Source organism: Schistocerca piceifrons, chromosome 7, assembly GCF_021461385.2.
Source record: "Schistocerca piceifrons isolate TAMUIC-IGC-003096 chromosome 7, iqSchPice1.1, whole genome shotgun sequence".
NCBI lineage: Eukaryota > Metazoa > Arthropoda > Insecta > Orthoptera > Acrididae > Schistocerca > Schistocerca piceifrons.
This window is the reverse complement of record NC_060144.1, coordinates 431,193,624-431,212,039: the sequence shown is the minus strand read 5'-3', so window position 1 is coordinate 431,212,039 and position 18,416 is coordinate 431,193,624. Positions and strand designations below refer to the sequence as shown.

General features: G+C 38.5%; 1 protein-coding gene across 7 annotated transcripts in view; it reads left to right on the top strand.

Annotated features, from left to right (window-relative positions):
* The window catches only part of LOC124805382 (transcription factor SPT20 homolog), a 309,909-nt gene that overhangs the window by 25,137 nt on the left and 266,356 nt on the right, over positions 1 to 18,416 (top strand). Inside the window, exon 2 of one of the 7 annotated variants that reach the window (XM_047265943.1) lies at positions 3,393 to 3,471. The exons of the other annotated variants lie outside the window; for them this stretch is intronic. The gene's annotated coding sequence lies outside the window, so the exon portion shown is untranslated. The remainder of the gene's footprint in view (positions 1 to 3,392; positions 3,472 to 18,416) is intronic. 7 annotated transcript variants of the gene reach the window in all.

Below are 18,416 nucleotides of genomic sequence, written 5' to 3'. Positions count from 1 at the left end.
CCAAATCTAATAGGCTTGCCTCAGATAAACTGTCCATCTGGAACTGTATTATTTACTAATGAGTAACATATTCAAAATATACTTACATAATACACTGTAAATTTCAAAGTAACTTCATATATATATATATATATATATATATATATATATATATATATATATATATATATATATATATATATATATATATATATATATATATATAATAGAGGGAAACATTCCATGAGGGAAAAATATATAAAAAAACAAATATATAAAAAAACAAAGATGATGTGACTTACCAAATGAAAGCGCTGGCAGGTTGATAGACACAAACAAACACAAACATACACACAAAATTCAAGCTTTCGCAACCAACGGTTGCTTCATCAGGAAAGAGGGAAGGAGAGGGAAAGACGAAAGGATGTGGGTTTTAAGGGAGAGGGTAAGGAGTCATTCCAATCCCGGGAGCGGAAAGACTTGCCTTAGGGGGAGAAAAGGACAGGTACACACTCGCATACACACACAAATCCATCCGCACACACACAGACACAAGCAGACATTTGTAAAGGCAAAGAGTTTGAGATATATATATCAGCAACAAAATCTGGTAAAATTACCACGTTCTAAAAAGAAAATACATCAGCAGTAGCAGAGTTTCATATTGCAACGTGCAGCAATACAAATAACTGAAACAATAACACCAAGTCCCAGTGTCCTATTTCGAGTACACCAAATTTTATAGCATTGGAAAACAATGAATATAGCTCCAATTGAGCTAACAATGCAAGTAGTTTAAAAGACACATTGTTAACTGTAAATAATCACAAAAAGATCTTTGCCACATATTTCAAATATTACTAAATTGTCGATAAAGTAAATACCTGTAATAACGAAAAATGTGCCTTAGTATTCAGTAATCAATTAATGGTAGGATTTATTGCTTTTAATTTCCTCTAAGCATACATTTGTTATAAAAAGCATCAACAAATGACGTAGAACAGTAATAGATGCAAATTAATATTTTATTGTGTATTTATAAATAAATATGTGCTCTGTCCTCAAAATAGGACACTGGTACTTAATAGGTTAAAATTGTTTTCTTTGAAAATGTCTCTGGAATAATAGTTAAAACTTGCACAATATTCAAAATCTGAATTGATATTTGTGTAAAATTCCTGGCAAGAGGTGCAACAGTGCTTTGGTTCATTTTCTTCTGAAAGTGAAATTTCTACTTTGAAGAGTGTGGTCAGTTTTGCTGTATTGTATTAATCCCTAGCTTTTGTAATTTCTGTGCGCTTTCTCGATGCATAGAGCTTATGACTCGACTTACCGACCACAGTTTCTCAACAGGACTAACACCTACCTCTGTAGTTGACTGATTCAGGGTATTTAATTCTTCCTCTCTTGATGCAAGATCTGCATCATCCGAAAAGTTGTCACTGGAAACATCTTCACTTTGAAACAGAGTCTTCAAATGAGAACACTTATTCCCAACCTGAACAAAGTTTTTTTTTTTTTAGTATCACTCTTTTATGGATATGCAAGTAGTCAGCATTTCACAAAACACACAGCAACTGTGTCAACTAGCAAATGCCTTACGAAAACACAGAACTCAATGGATGGTCTCGGATTTCTTAGACGCCTCTTTTGTAAACAAATTAACACTGAACAACCACAACAAAGAAACTGACAAGAAACTGTAACAAACTGTAAGAAATATCTGCAACAAGGAAAGTGAAAAGAAATAACTGCAACAAGGAAAGTGAAAAGAAATAACTGCAACAAGGAAAGTGAAAAGAAATAACTGCAACAAAGAAAGTAAATAGAAATAAACATTGTAACAAAGAAATTAGTAAGAAACAACTTCAGTGAAGACATACATTACCCTTGAAAGTTTAAAAAAAAAAAGAAAGATTTTTTAAAAATAAAACCTGTCCCAACTTAAAAGTGGAAGCTCTCATTTGCAGAGAATGTAGTACTACATGCTACCAATCAACAGAAAAAAAACTAACTTTTCTGGATACGCATTTTTGGAAAAAAAAAAAATCTGTAAATTATAAAAAAAATTCAAAAGGTGGCACTAAAAGAACTTTGACAGAGATGTCCAAATGGAGGATACCGTTGTAATAATAAAGCAATTATCTCTCAAATAAAAAAATTCTAACAAAATATCTAGAACTGTTACAGAGATACAGCATTTTTTTAAAAAATCTGAAATTCGCATCTTCAGAATGTGTTCGCAGTGTCATCTTTGGAGGCCTGTATCTTGGGGCAGGAAATTTTTTTGAGAAAACAGAAAGTACATGTTTCTTACTTACTCCTGAATTTTAACATACACTAAATTCAATAACATCTGAGACTATGAAGGTAACCCCCTGCCTTAAGTATTGATTTACTTACTGGATGTAAATTGTGGTGGCAAACTAATTTACAATGTGGCCCAAAATCTAGGTTGGGTTGAGAGGTGCAATTTGGTTGTGAGTTGGTGAAGCCAATGAATTGTATATCATGGGGAGTGAACTGTAATTGTTGTTGTGACACATATTTTATGCACATTGGATTTTGGTGATTGGTTTATATGTATCATTTTTATGACATGAGTCAAAGGAGATGGAAGGTATTGGCAGGTTAAATATTTCCAACATATTCTGTAATCTCCCTTCTCACTATGACTTTCACTATTTTAAAATTTCATCTGTTGTGGGCACTTGTTGTCGAGTTCCGCCCTTTTATGCTGGATCTTAACGTGGTGTTTTGTCCTTCGCCATTCATTAGCAGTCACCATTTTTTTCTTATCATGACTTAAGGATTAACAATAATGAAAATTCCTTGAAGGAACAATACAAAAATTAAGGGACAGACAACTATTTGCCTATAGTAGACTGATGTGCAGCACACAGACACATGTAACAGGCAACAGTATTCACTAAATTTTGAGCTCTGGCTCTGTTTTTTAGCAAAAGTACACACATTCGTACACACAGAGACACCACTGCAGGCTCCTGCAGCTACAGTGAGACTGATTGTGCATGTGGACGTCTGTGTGCATGTGTGTACTTTTGCTAGAAAAGAAGCCAGCACTCGAAAGCTATTGAATAATGTTGTGTGTTACGTGTTTCTATTCCCAGTACATCAGTTTGCTGTAGGTGAGTTGTTGTCTTTCCCTTATTTTATGTGTAATTTAATGATTGGAACTGTCTGTAGTTGAAAAGAATTCTCAGTAACAATGCGTAAATTTTTATAAATGGTTGTTAGACAGACATTGATGGCATGTGGATTGAAATATTAAAGCTTGACATCTAAATAAAGATATGGACCCTGCTAATCTCAATTCTGTTTTCACATGTGCATCTCGTAACATGATATTGTTAAAATTTGCTGTCTTCCTACATTTTGGTTTTCTGTCATAGTTACTGCCAGAAGCTTGAGATTCACTGCCATCTCCTGTATGCTGCAGCTGGTTGAAACACAAGTCTTCAAAGATTTTTAGTGAGTGTAGCCATTGTATGTCTAGTTCAGTTTGTAGTAAATATAGTAATGAAAGTTCTGGCAGAATGTGAGTAATTTTTATGAGTAAAGGAGACCATTCACAGAACAGCACAAGCCTTGAGTCATCGACAGGCATGCACAAAAGAGAATCCGGTGTCCCTACATTGTGCCAGCTAGACACACAATGTTGGAATTGCAGTTTGGTAGGTGGACGTGGTGGGGTGGGGGTTGTGGGGAAGGGGTGAATTCAAAATAACTCATTTTCTATAATAATGTTGAATGTTTGTATCTGGTTAGCAGTGACAGTCCTTGTGCTATAGAGAACTTTCTCATGCAGTTTTTCTCAGTATATTTTTCGACTGACTTTTGTACTATGTGAAATGCATACCAGTGTATAATGATGTATCAAGAAAAATATTAGCCTCCAATAAAGCTTCCTGATGAATACGTTGACATTGAATTACATTACTTCTTTGGATCACACAGATGCATGGTAGCATGGTAATCTAGCAGCCATGAAAAATTGGGGCTGACTATCATCTTACAAATATATCCTGCAAGTTGAGTTTGGTGCCTAAATGACAGAAGCCAAAACTTATGTTAATAGATGAATTTTCAACTGCCCTCTGAAACCAAAAGTAGTTTCCTGAGGCTATATTTGAAATTTAACCAAGACTGTCATTTTTCAGGTGTCCTTAGATGTTTATCTTCCATAAGTTTTTACTTGTGCATTTGCATTTGGCTTCTTTGCTAGTTTCAAAATGTTCAGATATAAATGTATTAAATAAACAAAGAATAAATTATAAAAATGAGAATTATTCACTGCTGCTCTATGTTGTTATTCTTGGCAAAGGACTGCAGAAAGTATTTCCATGAACCTGTAATGAGTTTCATGGCATATATTAAGCCAATTGTGAACAAATATTCTGTGGATGCTGTGTTCAGTTTCACAAGAAGGTACTGTGGTTTTTCTGCACCCCTTTTCATCACTGCATATTGTTTTATTTTCTACCATTCTCTCTTTATATCATTCCTTTGTACAGTGGTTTTATTTTCTGGTTTTGTGTAATTAAATGTACAGACAAAACAGGACAGAACAGTTAAAAGAATTATGACAGCAAAGTTTCATGTAGATCTATTTTTATACTCTACAAATTGGTGTGCAAAGTGTGCACAGGGTATTTTTTATTGTAATGTATGTTGGTTTTCATGCTCCATTCACAGATGTGGTGCAGTATGAAAATTGCTTAAATGCCTCAGTGTGAGCATTTATTGATCTTAGTTTATCCTCGCAGTACCTGCAAGCAACATAAGAAGTGTGTGATAAGAGAAATGAGACTGATTTTTTTTTATCTACCAATGTTTTTATACGTTTTTTCAAACAATATTGTCCCCTTCATAGTAGATTCATTTGGCAGCTATACAGTGGTGACATCATTGTTCCCATCTTGGTAGGAGTGGTGAAAGATTTCAACTGGTAGGTCCTGTACCAAGTCAGTCACATTCTTTTGAATGTTCTCCAGAGTCTCAAAATGATGCCCGTATATATAAATATATATATATTTCAATTTTGGGAAAAGAAAGAAGTCACAAGCACAGAGATCAGGTGATTAGGGGGCTGAAGAGCAACAGAAATGCCTTTTGAGGTAAAAAATTCCATGATGGAAGTGGCCGTGTGACATGGGGCATTATCATGATGAAGGATCCACTTATCTGCAATCTCTGATCTCAGTTGATTCACCCTTTTCCTGAGCCTTTCTGTGTAAAATACAAGTTGGCAGTTTGTCCTGGAGATCTGATCTCGCAAAGTTGAAGGTCCCCCTGAACAAGATTAATCTTAAACGTGTTCTCGGCCTCCCAAAAATGATTTGTGCTAGCAAAAAACTTGTGCTCTTCATAAGGAATGTTTCCCAAAGGCCTCTTTAAACAAGGTCACACTCGTGGATAGTTTAACACACAGGGACTGAGCATCTGGAAGGGAAGAATATAACAGTCTACACAAGTAGAACAGCTTTTCCAGATCACTCGAGGTGTTGTCAGTCTCCTTACTTTTCTGAGTCACCTTGTATATGGGGGATTCATTTATATTTTTTAGATGAAAACTATTTTTATTATTTTATAAATGTGGTTTCAAGAGAGATGAAGCCTCCTTGTTTGAGTTTTTCCCTGTTCAGTGTTTGGAGCATTATGATTCATCATCCTGGTGGTCAAAATCTGTATACACACTTCTTTATGTGCTCTAGATGTTTTGTTTCAGCCCAACCTGCTGTGGATCCCACATGCTTGAGCTGTACTGCATTATTGTTCTTTTACTTTTCTCACAAGTGAGTGTTTGTGGTGTTCCATTTGGTGTCCTCATTGTTATTGCAAGTTATTTATATAGAGCGTGCCTCAATCTAATTATTATTCATTATTTGTTTAAGAAAAAGCCTGTAATATTTTTATCTGGTGAAGAGAACAACATCTATAGATCAGATGTAATTAAATTTTCCTTTGAAATTTCAAATTTTCCTTTGACATTTGAGTCTCAACTTTATCTGTGATAATGATAGAAGCTGAAGAAATGAATTAAAATTTATGCCAAGGCTAGGACTTGAGTCCAGGTCTCCTTGATTACTAGACAGGTGTACTAATCCATTACACTACTGTAGCAATACAGGTAACACAGCTGCACAGATTACACTAGTCCAATGCCCTCCCTAACACAAACTTCAGTTCACATCTTTGGCTTATTTTCCCTTTCTTAAATCATCACTATTGCCGAGGGCATTGGACTGGAGCAGTCTGTACCTCTGTGTTACAAATACTGCTATGGTAGTGTAATGGCTAGCACACCTGCCTAGTACATGGTTTCAAGTCCAGGTCATGGCTCAAATTTTAATTCATTTCTTCGGCTTCTATCATTATTGTAGAACAACTTCTCTCTGTTAAGAGCTTGATGTCAATATGTACAGTAGGCTGATACATTATCATCTCTAATAATAATAATAATAATAATAATAATACTCATTTGGAGTAGTGAAATGGAGTAACACAGACCTAGAAGCACTCAATACACTTACACGATCACAATGCCACAAATATAGAATACATCACATACATTCAGCAACTGAAAGATTCACATTAAGCAGAAAGGAAGGAGGAAGGGGGTTTATCGACATAAAAAACCTACATTATGGACAGGTAGACAATTTAAGAAAATTCTTTATAGAACGAGCAGAAACTAGCAAAATACACAAAGCAATCACTCATATAAATACATCGGCTACACCACTGCAATTTCATAACCACTTCTACAACCCTTTAGATCACATCACATAACATCAACAGATACGAAGAAAGTAAATTGGAAAAAGAAAACACTACATGGCAAGCACCTGTATCATCTAACACAGCCACACATCGATCAAGACGCATCCAACACATGTCTAAGAAAAGGCAATATATACAGTGAGACGGAAGGATTCATGATTGCAGTACAGGATCAAACAATAAACACCAGATATTACAACAAGCATATTATTAAAGATCCCAATACCACAACAGATAAATGCAGACTTTGCAAACAACTAATAGAAACAGTAGATCGCATCACAAGTGGATGTACAATACTAGCAAATACAGAATACCCCAGAAGACATGATAATGTAGCAAAAATAATACATCAACAGCTTGCCTTACAACATAAACTTGTAAAACAACATGTTCCCACATACAAGTATGCACCACAAAATGTATTGGAGAACTATGAATACAAATTATACTGGAACAGAACCATTATAACAGATAAAACATCACCACATAACAAACCTGACATCATACTCACCAATAAAAAGAAGAAATTAACACAACTAATCGAAATATCCATACCCAATACAACAAATATACAAAAGAAAACAGGAGAAAAAATTGAAAAATACATCCAACTGGCTGAGAAAGTCAAGGACATGTGGCATCAGGATAAAGTTGACATTATACCAATTATACTATCAACTACAGGAGTCATACCACACAATATCCACCAGTACATCAATGCAATACAGCTACATCCAAACTTATATATACAACTACAGAAATCTGTAATTATTGACACTTGTTCAATTACCCGAAAGTTCCTAAATGCAATGTAACATATACCATATAGTTAAAAGGAAGTCACGCTTGATCAAGGCCCGCGTCACCTTCCATTTTTAACCAGACATAACATCTGAGACAAGAAAGAAATAATAATAATTATTGTTATTGCTATTGTTATTATTTCATGTGATGCAGTGGCTGATTGCAAGTCGTTTACTTGAACACCCCATTGTTCACTGGGGAAAAAGGACCTACAGTTTAACATGGATACTGAACCATGTAGTGTTCCTGGTGACTCCTCACATCATTGAGAGGCGAAGGTTAGATTGAAAGCAGACTGAAAATTTCTGTGGTCCAACTGGGATTCGATCCCAAGACCTCTTGATTTCCAGATATGCGCTTTACCACTAGACAATCAGGCCGAACTCCACTCTTGCTAAAATGGTCATCATCATCATCATCATCTTGGATAGTTTCCAGCCTTTTCCGGGTCTGTTTGGAACAAAAGCCTCTCCATCATCTTCTGTCTTGCCACCATCTCTCTGTCTTCACCTTGGTCCAATCTTCACCTTTCTTTTGGACGCATTCCCCTACTCCTTTCAGCCATCTGTCTGTTGGTCTTCCTCTTGGTCTCTTTCTATCCAGTTTCATCTCGTGTATCCTCCTGTGTATCCTCTTCTCCATTCACTTAACATGCCCATACCATCTCATCCTTGATGTCTCTATCTCGTCCTGTAATGATTTCAACTTCATTAACTGTCTGATTCTCTCATTACTTAACCCGTCTATCTTTGTAACTCCCAATACTGTTCCTCAAGAATTTCGTCTCACTAGCTTGTAATTTGCTTTTCTCTCTTCCTTTCATAACCCAGGCTTTGGATGCCTATGTCAGGAATAGGACATAGTATGACTGGTGTGTAACCTTTTTTCTGATTTGGGGTACATCCTTGCCCCATATCAGGCTTCTGACACACTTCCGAAATGCTGCTACTTTTCTCCCACACTCGTTTATTTCTCTATTGTCTTTTCCATCTTCCTGTATGAGGTACTTGAAACTCTCCACTCTCCTCAATCATTCCCCACCAATTGTTATTCCAGTTGTTCCTCTCTCCTTCATTCTTGTTGTGTTAATCTTCTTACTCTTACTTATACTAAATTTCATTCCATATTCTTGTACTATTCGTTCCGATAGATTCAACTGCTCTTGAACTTCCACCTCCTTATTCCCCCAGATCATCTGCAAACACCGTAGCTTTCATCTTTACTTCACCAATTACTTGTGCTACTGTACTCATTATATCATCCATCACTACAATGAAGAGTGATGGTGAAAGTGCACTTCTCTGCCTCAAGCCATTCTTCTGTTCAATCCAAGCTGATCTCTCTCCTCCCACTTTCACACAGCTCACACTTCCATGGTACATTTTCCTTATACTACAAATAATCTGTTTTGCTACTCCTCCATTCTCCAGGCCTTTCCACACTTTGCTTGTATGTAGACTATCAAACGCTTCTTCAATGTCCAGGAAGGTCATTAGTAGATCTATTCCACATTCAAAGTGAAGTTCCTGCAGTTGTCTTACAGCAAAAGCTGTGGACCATCCTGTTCTGAAGCCATGTTGCTCTTCTTTCATCCTTCCTAATTTTGCCTGAATTTGTGCTTCCAAAATGTTTTCAAAAATCTTTGCATAATGACTCATCAGTGTTATACCCCGATAGTTCTAGCACTCTTTTCTATTTCCCTTCTTAAAGATCGGGACAGTTATTCCCTTCTTTCAGTCTTCTGGGATCATCTTCTGTCTCCACACAATTTTCATTACTCAGTATAGCCATTGTATCCCCACCTCTCCTGCTGCTCTCACCATATCTGTACTTAGCTCATCTAGGCCTTGTGACGTCCCTCCCTTCATTTTGCCCAATGCCTCTTCCACTTCTCCCCATGTAAGGTCTTGTTCTATTTGCTGTTCCCCCTCTCCTTTTCTCCTGGCTTGTTCCTCCTCATCCGGGTCTCCATTCAGGTTCAGGAGTTGTTCAAAATACTGCTTCCACATGTTCTTGAGTTCCTCGTTATTATTTACCTCTTGACCACTTTTGTTCACCACACATGAATAATCTGTTCTACCGGTCTTCCTCTTACTTTTAATCATCCCAGATACCACATTTTTGAACCTTACCTATCCTCCTTATCATTCTGGTCCACTGTTCAATCCACTTTCTTCTCTCCTCCACCACCCCTCTTTTTGCTTCTTTCTTTCTTGCTTGCTTGATACTCTTCTCTTGTCTCTACTGTTCTCTTCTGGAACCATGCCCTAAAAGCTCTGTTCTTCTTCTGTACTATATCCTTTGCTTTATCATTCCATTAGGGTGTTCCTTTCCATCTCTTTTTGTTGCTTTTCCTCCCACATATTGCTTCTACCGCACTTACTAATGTTCCCTTGAATCTACCCAATCTTCTTCTACTGTTTTTGGTTCATCCTTTGCAATGCTTTCCTTTACTACTTGTAGGTATTGTAGCCTGCTTTCTTCCTCCTCCAACTTCCATGTCCTAGTTTTCTGTCTCTTTATTATCCTTATCCCTTTCAGGTTCATTACCAGCAAACGGTGGTCACTATCCAAGGCCTCTAGTGGTATCACCTTAATGTCAATGATGGTTCTATTCACCTCTCTATTGTACAGGGAGTAGTCAACTATTGATTCTCTTTAAGTCTTAGCTATACCAGGTAATCTTGTGGCTCTCTCTTTCCCTGAACCAAGAGTTCCCAACCAGCAAGCCATTCCTTTGACAGAACTCCAATGGTCTTTCACCTTCCTCATTTCGGCAGCCCCAACCCTCTAACGTTCTGACAACTTAAAGTTGGAGTGTGGATCTGGGTTATATTAGCTTATTCCACCAAACCACCTTCCACTTCTTTACGAGATGACTTACTTGGAATTTGCAGCCACTCTTCTTTACGGAGAAGCTGGCTGCTGGAAACTCTCTTGACTTCTTCTCCGTCGAATAACGCTAGGTACAGAAATTTTTAGACTCTTTCTACCTGTGAAATAAGTAGACATACAAACTTTACTTTTTGTTAACTAACGATGTATTTGACCTCCTTACACAATAAAAATCTCACTTTCCAAATTAATATGTAACTTTCTGCAAGTCTCTTGACGTTAGATACAAATTGAGTTACAGTTAAAAGGAAGTTGGGTTTGATACCACGACCTTTCTTAACATGAATCATAAAATGAGTCGTGCCTCTAACAATGTTACGTCAAGAGTCTACAAGAGTACTTTTTCAACTGTTGTTGTTCTAATGACAATAGTCAGTGACAATAAGCACAGAGCTGCATATAAACTCCATGGTTCTTCCTTATACACTCACTAAAACAACATATATGGATTGCCTGACAGGTAATTGACGGTGCCGTCCGACCGCTCCGTCTACTTTCTTCCCGCAACTGATTTTAAATCTGCACACACAAACACGCAACGCGCTGTAGGTAGGATTCTACCATCCCACACTCATATCCAGAATATTGTGTGTTTGAGACGGTAGAAGGCTGAGTAGTTCTAGAATTTACACAGAAATTCTTGAATCACTACATATCCCCCCCCCCCCCCCCCCCCCCCTCAGATGGAACACGCGATTTTTTATACATAATCAATATGGAAATAATGTCACTCGTAATAAAATTTCATATCTTAAAAGTACACATTTCTTACACTCCTGAACCCACCAATTCCATATTCTGCTAACAGTAATTGGATCTTGACCAACGCAAGCAGCATTGTCGTGATACGATAAACTGCAATCGCGATATGCTACGATCCAACCTTTATCAAAGTCGGAAACATTATGGTACGCATTTCTCCTTCTTACATGAGGCATCACAACAACCTTTCACCAGACAACGCCGGTCAACTGCTGTTTGTGTATGAGAAATCAGTTGGAAACTTTCCTCATGTCAGCACGTTGTAGGTGTCGCCACTGGCGCCAACCTTGTGTGAATGCTCTGAAAAGCTAATCATTTGCATATCACAGCATCTTCTTCCTGTCGGTTAAATTTTGTGTCTGTATCACGTCATCTTCGTGGTGTAGCAATTTTAATGGCCAGTAGTGTACATATGTTTATACATATCTTTCCTTTCCATAACTATTCTCTGTCCTCTCTTGAACAATCTTTCGCTTACTGTTTCTCTACCTTTTTTTTATTTTACTTTGCTATCAAGATATGAGCATTTACTTGTGGTTTTAGTCAGCTTTACTGTTATTTAGGAATTGTGAGGACTCTTTTTTTTTTCTTTATTTCCTTTTTTTTCCCCCCAGTCGTAAACTTCAGGTGGTTATGACATATGAGTAATCTATTTTCTATTCCTATCTTTTGTACTACCTTTTTCCTAGTATGTACTATTTTCATTATTTGTAGCTTGAAAGGACTCTGGACGAAATGGAAGTGTTCTTTCAACGCTCATTTATTTCCACAAAACATAATAATGCTAGTCGTTCATAGAATTCACACTTCCCAGAATACTTCCTATAAAATTTGTGTCTTACACTGTCCCCTTCTCCTAGGATCAGCACCTATTCCTTGCTTGTGGGGTGTCCTTATGAGAGCACTTCCTCTTTCCATTCTGGTAGGTACGCCCCTTACAAAACATCCCTGTTTTTTAGCCCACAGATCGTCCTATCTCCACATAGGTACACCTGCCCTTTATACTTAGTGAATGCCGGGTACGCCCCCTTATCCTTTCTGAGTAGGCCTCACAGTTCATTACCCTAGTACACATTTCTGTGTATACCATAATTAATTATCTTGTGGTAAAGAGATAAATCTACTTAAACTTCACATTCATTCTTTAATATATCATTTACCCCCTAGAGTCCTCCTCCACCTATCATCTTCTATATTTTCAGTAGATACTCTGTCAACATATGCTATTTACGCCCCACTATCCTTCAGGTCATCACAGTATTCATTACACTGACATTTCTTAATGATCAGCCTGACTAATTCTACTCCTACTTTCGTTTTCTTTCTTCGCTCACGCCTCTCTTATTTATTCATTACCCATTACTACTTTGTAGTTGTTCGTTATGTATGTGCGCCTATTTTGGAAGGAACACCGAAGACAACTTGGGATCTGACAGTCATTACTCTGCCCGTTAACTCAGAATGTTAATGTCCCTGGGGGATATACAATTTTACATCCTTTACTTTGTCTTGGATGAGCTTAATTTCTCTCCACAGGTCGTCCATACCCTTCCTGGTATCACTAAGTTCGGAAGAAGGAATAGGCGATACGTTTCCGGATATTATTCTCTCAGTAACCTTTCGATCTATAATTTCTCCAAATTGTTCCTCCAAACTAAATACATTTATAATATCAGAGTTAGCTATTTTCTCTTTGAAATTTATTACTATATTATCTGCCCTTGTATTGACACCTGTAATTTGCGATTGAATAATTGGCGTTAATTCATTATGCGTATCTACACTGTCTTTCAAAGTATTCATTCCCTGTCTTAGGTCATTATATTTAATAGTGTACACATTTCGAAAGATCCTAACTTTACAATTAGTTCTGATTCTACATTATTACATTTGTTATCTATGTCAAGTTCTAATATTTTCGATAAATCTTGAAAAGTGTCATTCTGTTTCTGACTAAGGTTAGTAAACATATCATTTATGAGTGGTCAAAGAATTCGTCAACTCGTTCTTTAAATCTAATTTTAAATTCTCTACTTTATTACTTACGGTGTCGAATTCAGTCTTCAGAGCAGCCATGTCTTCGCATAGATTACAAAATTCTTTGCTTTGATAGTTGACGTTGGTGTTTAACAAACCTAAATTTGTCATTTGAATATTTAGAGTTTCACTCTGAGCTTTTAATTGAGAATTTACTAAGTTTAATTCTTTATTTAGACTCGTACTCTGAGCATTTAAAGCTTCACATTGGGTATTTAATAGAGAACTTAATGAGTTTAATTTAAGACTCTGAGCTGTGATTAAATTTATCAAATCAGCCCAGTCAGACACTTTGTTGCTAATCTTCATGGCCTTACCTTGGTCTTGAGTTTCCCCAACCTGTTGTATATTTTCCATACTTTTATATGCCTTAGCTCTTCTAAGCATTTAAAACTAACTTTAAATATGATAACTACACAATAACAATTCACTCAACAGTATCTTGTTCCACTTCGTACTAAAGTAATCAGTTTTGTTTCATGCTCACCCGGTGTAGAATTGGTGTTCTGTAGGTGAACGGATGTGGAGACAGATCAGCACCGGTGAACAACAGCTGGTGTCGGGGGTGTCGGGTGCATGTTGGTTTCCGCGTATGTGTGAGAGCAGTATACTCCCCGCACTGGATCTTCTTGGTTGAAGCGTTCTATGCGTATTTCTTCTTAGACAAATATGTTGAAATCTTCTTTGCTGTTTTATCGTTGTGAATTTTTCATTTCTTCACCTTTTTTCCATTTAAATTGTGCTCCATTGGATACTTGATCATATTCAAATGTCTCGAAGTAATTTCCTTGTCTTATTATGTTTGGTTGCTATGGCAACATAAAACAGCTTCTTCTCTTGATTTTGACTTAAAATTCATGTTTTCTTGGTCCTTTCACACAGGTCGCCACGTTCTAACCTGCTGTGATGACTTAGAAAAGCTGGGTGTTGGAAACCCTCTTGACTTCTTCTCCGTCGAATAATGCTAGGTACAGGAAATAAATCAAACAATGTAAAATCTTGGATGGAATGTAACAACCAACTCTCCACAGTTCCTGTCCCTTTACCACACGGTGCCCTGCTCGTCACTGTTGATGCCACCTCCCTGTACACTAATATTCCTAATGCCCATGGCCTTACTGCTATCAAACACTACCTTTCCAGACGCCCTATGGATTCCAAACCGACAACCTCCTTCCTAGTCTCCATGACCAACTATATCCTCGCCCACAATTACTTCTCCTTTGAAGGCATTACCTACAAACAAATCCACAGTATCACTATGGGCACCCGCATGGTACCATCCTATGCTAACCTATTCATGGGCTATCTAGAGGAATCCTTCCTAAAAACCCAGGATCCTAAACCACTCACCTGGTTCAGATTCATTGATGACATCTTTGCTATCTGGATTGAAGGCAAGGACACCTTATTCACATTCCTCCAGAACCTCAACAATTTCTCCCCCATCTGCTTCACCCGGTCTTACTCAACCCGACAAGCTACCTTCCTAGATCCTTACCATCACCTCAGAGATGGCTACATCAGTACCTCCGTCCATATCAAACCTACCTCCACTTCAACAGCTGCCACCCATTCCATACCAAGAAGTCCCTTCACACCTACAGCCTAGCCACCCGTGGTCGTTACATCTACAGTGACAAGCAGTCCCTCTCTAAATATACTGAGGGTCTCACTGAAGTCTTCACTGACCGTAATTATCCTCCCATCCTTGTAGAAAAACAAATCTCCCGTGCCTTATTTTCCCAGACTCCCACCACCTTCCAAAGTCCCACAGTCCGGCCACAAAGGAGCATTCCCCTTGTAACTCAGTAACATCTGGGACTGGAGCAACTGAATTAAATTCTCCGCCAGGGTTTCGATTACCTCTCGTTGTACCCTGAAATGAGAAATGTTCTGCCCACTATCTTTCCCACCCCTCCTACCGTGGTATTCTGTCGTCCACTGGACCTACACAACATACTCGTCCATCCTTACACAACCCCTGCTCCCAATCCCTTACCTCATGGCTCATACCCCTGTAATAGACCTAGATGCAAGACCTGTCCCATACATCCTCCTACCACCACCTACTCCAGTCCGGTCACTAACATCACCTATCCCATCAAAGGCCGGGCTACCTGTGATTTACAAGCTAAGCTGCAACCTCTGTGCTGCATTCTGTGTAGGCATGACAACCAACAAGCTGTCTGTCCGCATGAATGGCCACCGACGAACTGTGGCCAAGAAACAAGTGGACCACCCTGTTGCTGAACACGCTGCCAAACATGATATCCCTCATCTCAATGACTGCTTCACAACCTGTGCCATATGGATCCTTCCCACCAACACTAGCTTTTCTGAATTGTGCAGGTGGGAAATTTCCCTGCAATACATCCTACATTCTCATAACACTCCTGGCCGCAACCTTAGTTAGTCACTGTCCTCACCCATCTAGCCTCCTCCGTGTTCCCATTCCAGCACTACACAGCTGTCATTTCACCGCCACACCCAGTCTTTTAATTTCTTTTTATTTCTTTTATTTCTCTCCTTTCTGGTACTTACCCCCTACCCCCTCCACACCTTCTCTCCTGCCCAACATCTAAACTGCAACACTTCACTGTCTGCCACTCCCACCATACTATCCCTCCCCCTCCCCGCCACAGCCTCCTCCTTACGTCCACCCGTTCGCCACTCCCACCATGCACTGGTGCTGCTGTTTGCAGTGTGGTTTCAGCTCTTTGAGACTGCAGGTGTGTGTGCAAGTTGCGTTTACGCGTGTGCGTGCGTGTGTGGGTGTGCGCACGCGCGCGAATGTATGTGTGTCTACTGTTGACAAAGGCCTTAATGGCCGAAAGCTTTAATTGTGTGAATCTTTTTGTTGTGCCTATCACGACTCAGCATCTCCGCTATATAGGTACAGGAATTTTTAGACTCTTTCTACTTATGAAATAAGTAGACATACAAACTTTACTTTTCGTCAACTAACGATGTATTTGACCTCCTTACACAATAAAAATCTCTCTTTCCACATTAATATGTAACTTCCTGCCAGTCTCTCATACAGTCGGGTGTTAGAAATTGAGTTACAGTTAAAAGAAAGTTGGCTTGGATACCACGACCTTTCTTAACATGAATCATAAAATGAGTCTTGCCTCTAACACAGTTTTGTGAAGAATCTGCAAGAGTACTTGTTCAACTGTTCTTGTTTTAATAACAATAGTCAATGATACAGTAAGCACAGAGCTGCATATAAACTCCATGGTTCTTCCTTACACACTCACTAAAAAATCTATGGAATGCGTGACAGGTACGTGTCTGTGCGGTCCGACCGCCGCGTCTACTTTCTTCCCATGACTGATTTTAAATCTGCACACACAAACAAGAGGCACAGTAGGTAGGATTCTACCATCCCACACTCATATTCAGAATATCGTGTGTTCGAGACGTTAGAAGGCCAAGTGGTTCTAGAATTTACACAGAACTTATCAAATCACTACAACCCTCTTATCCAAGCACACTTTTGAAGCCTTGTCTTTCTCTTCCAACGTGTGTGTTTAAATCCCTCATAACTATCACATTCTTCCTTCCCATCTGCTTCTGTATTTCCTCTTCAAACTCTTGCTTCTCCTCAGAAGTGCAACCCGCAACCCATGTGCGCTGCATACACTTGTATTGCCTCTGTAGTCGTCCCCTTGAATGATATTTTGATCTTCATCATCCTATCACATATTCTCTTAACTTCTTCTTTTAATCCGTCTCTTACTACTATTCCCACACCATTTCTCCTTCCCTCCTCAGTTCTCACCTTCCTTCTCCTTTCAGCTAACTCCAGTATGTCTAACTTCCTTCTTTCCATCATTTCTACCATCTCCTCCACCTATCCAGTCAATTTTTGTATATTTAATGTCCCAAATCTTAGTCCTTGTTTATAGCCTGTTCATTGTTGATTAAATCCGTCCTTTGCGATGCCTGTTCTATTTTTGAAAGCAAAAATCATAATCCACAATTGGCTTGCTGGGCCTATTGTAGCTTCTCCAGAGCCCTGTTAGCCATCACTTTTCAGGGTCCCTGTAGGACCTTCACAGCTACCGTAGTGGTCCCGGGGCACACACAGTCCCCACTGTACCTCACTCGTACAGACAATCCCCTACTTCATGGCGTTGCCCATCTCCCACGACTTGGACGAGGGGTTGGACTTGTGGGAGGCTAAAATGGTACCACTCAAAAAGTTCTTTGCACTGTTCTTTTGTATTTTTCTTTTTGGTTTTGATTGACTACATTGCAATGAACATTTTAGTACAAATGGCAGCAGTTTTGGAAGTGTGCTTGCCAACAAATTTAATATATAACAAAATGTAAATTTAGACTAAATCTACAATGTGGGAAATGATAGATTGTTACTTACCATAAAGAAGACACATTAAGTTGCAGACAGGCACAATTAAAAGACACTTACACAAAGCTTTCGGCCACAGCCTTCATCGGCAAAAGAGAAGCAGAGAAACGCACACCATTCATACAACAAAGACCTTTGTCAAATTTTTTCATTCCAATACTAACAGGATTCACCCTTATGGGGCTCAAGGGGGATGTACATGAAATTGCCTAAATATGCCAACTTAAAATTTATTTTCTGTTTATTACTAGAGCTCGTGGACAGTAAGTCCCCAGAGTTTCAGTGATGAAATCGCACCTGCAGTGCCTGAAAAATAATCAAATGTGTGACACGATCTTCCCGCCACACCCACTTTTTGAAGCGTCACTTTCAATACTAGCACGATGAACAACAGGTCTGTAGAGTGCTTTCAAGTAAACTTGTATGGGGTAAATCTAGAAGGCTATGACATATAATCTTTGGTTTTATCATCTGTTACTGTTCCGTATCTCAGAAACAATAACACACTAACAGCTTTGTTTTTGAAGTGCCAACTCTTGTTTTTCCTTGTGCTACTGACGGAGAATTATGCATATGTTAGATTCTTTCGTCATTTAATAATGCCATGGTCACAAAGATTGTATAGAAAACTGGATAAACTTCATTTGCAGAAGTTATTGAGTGCAAGACATGAGAAACAGCTACAAACCAACTTTCAGGTTAAGTCCAAAGTAAAACATTTGCAGAAAATCGAGGGACAACAAACCCTATATTC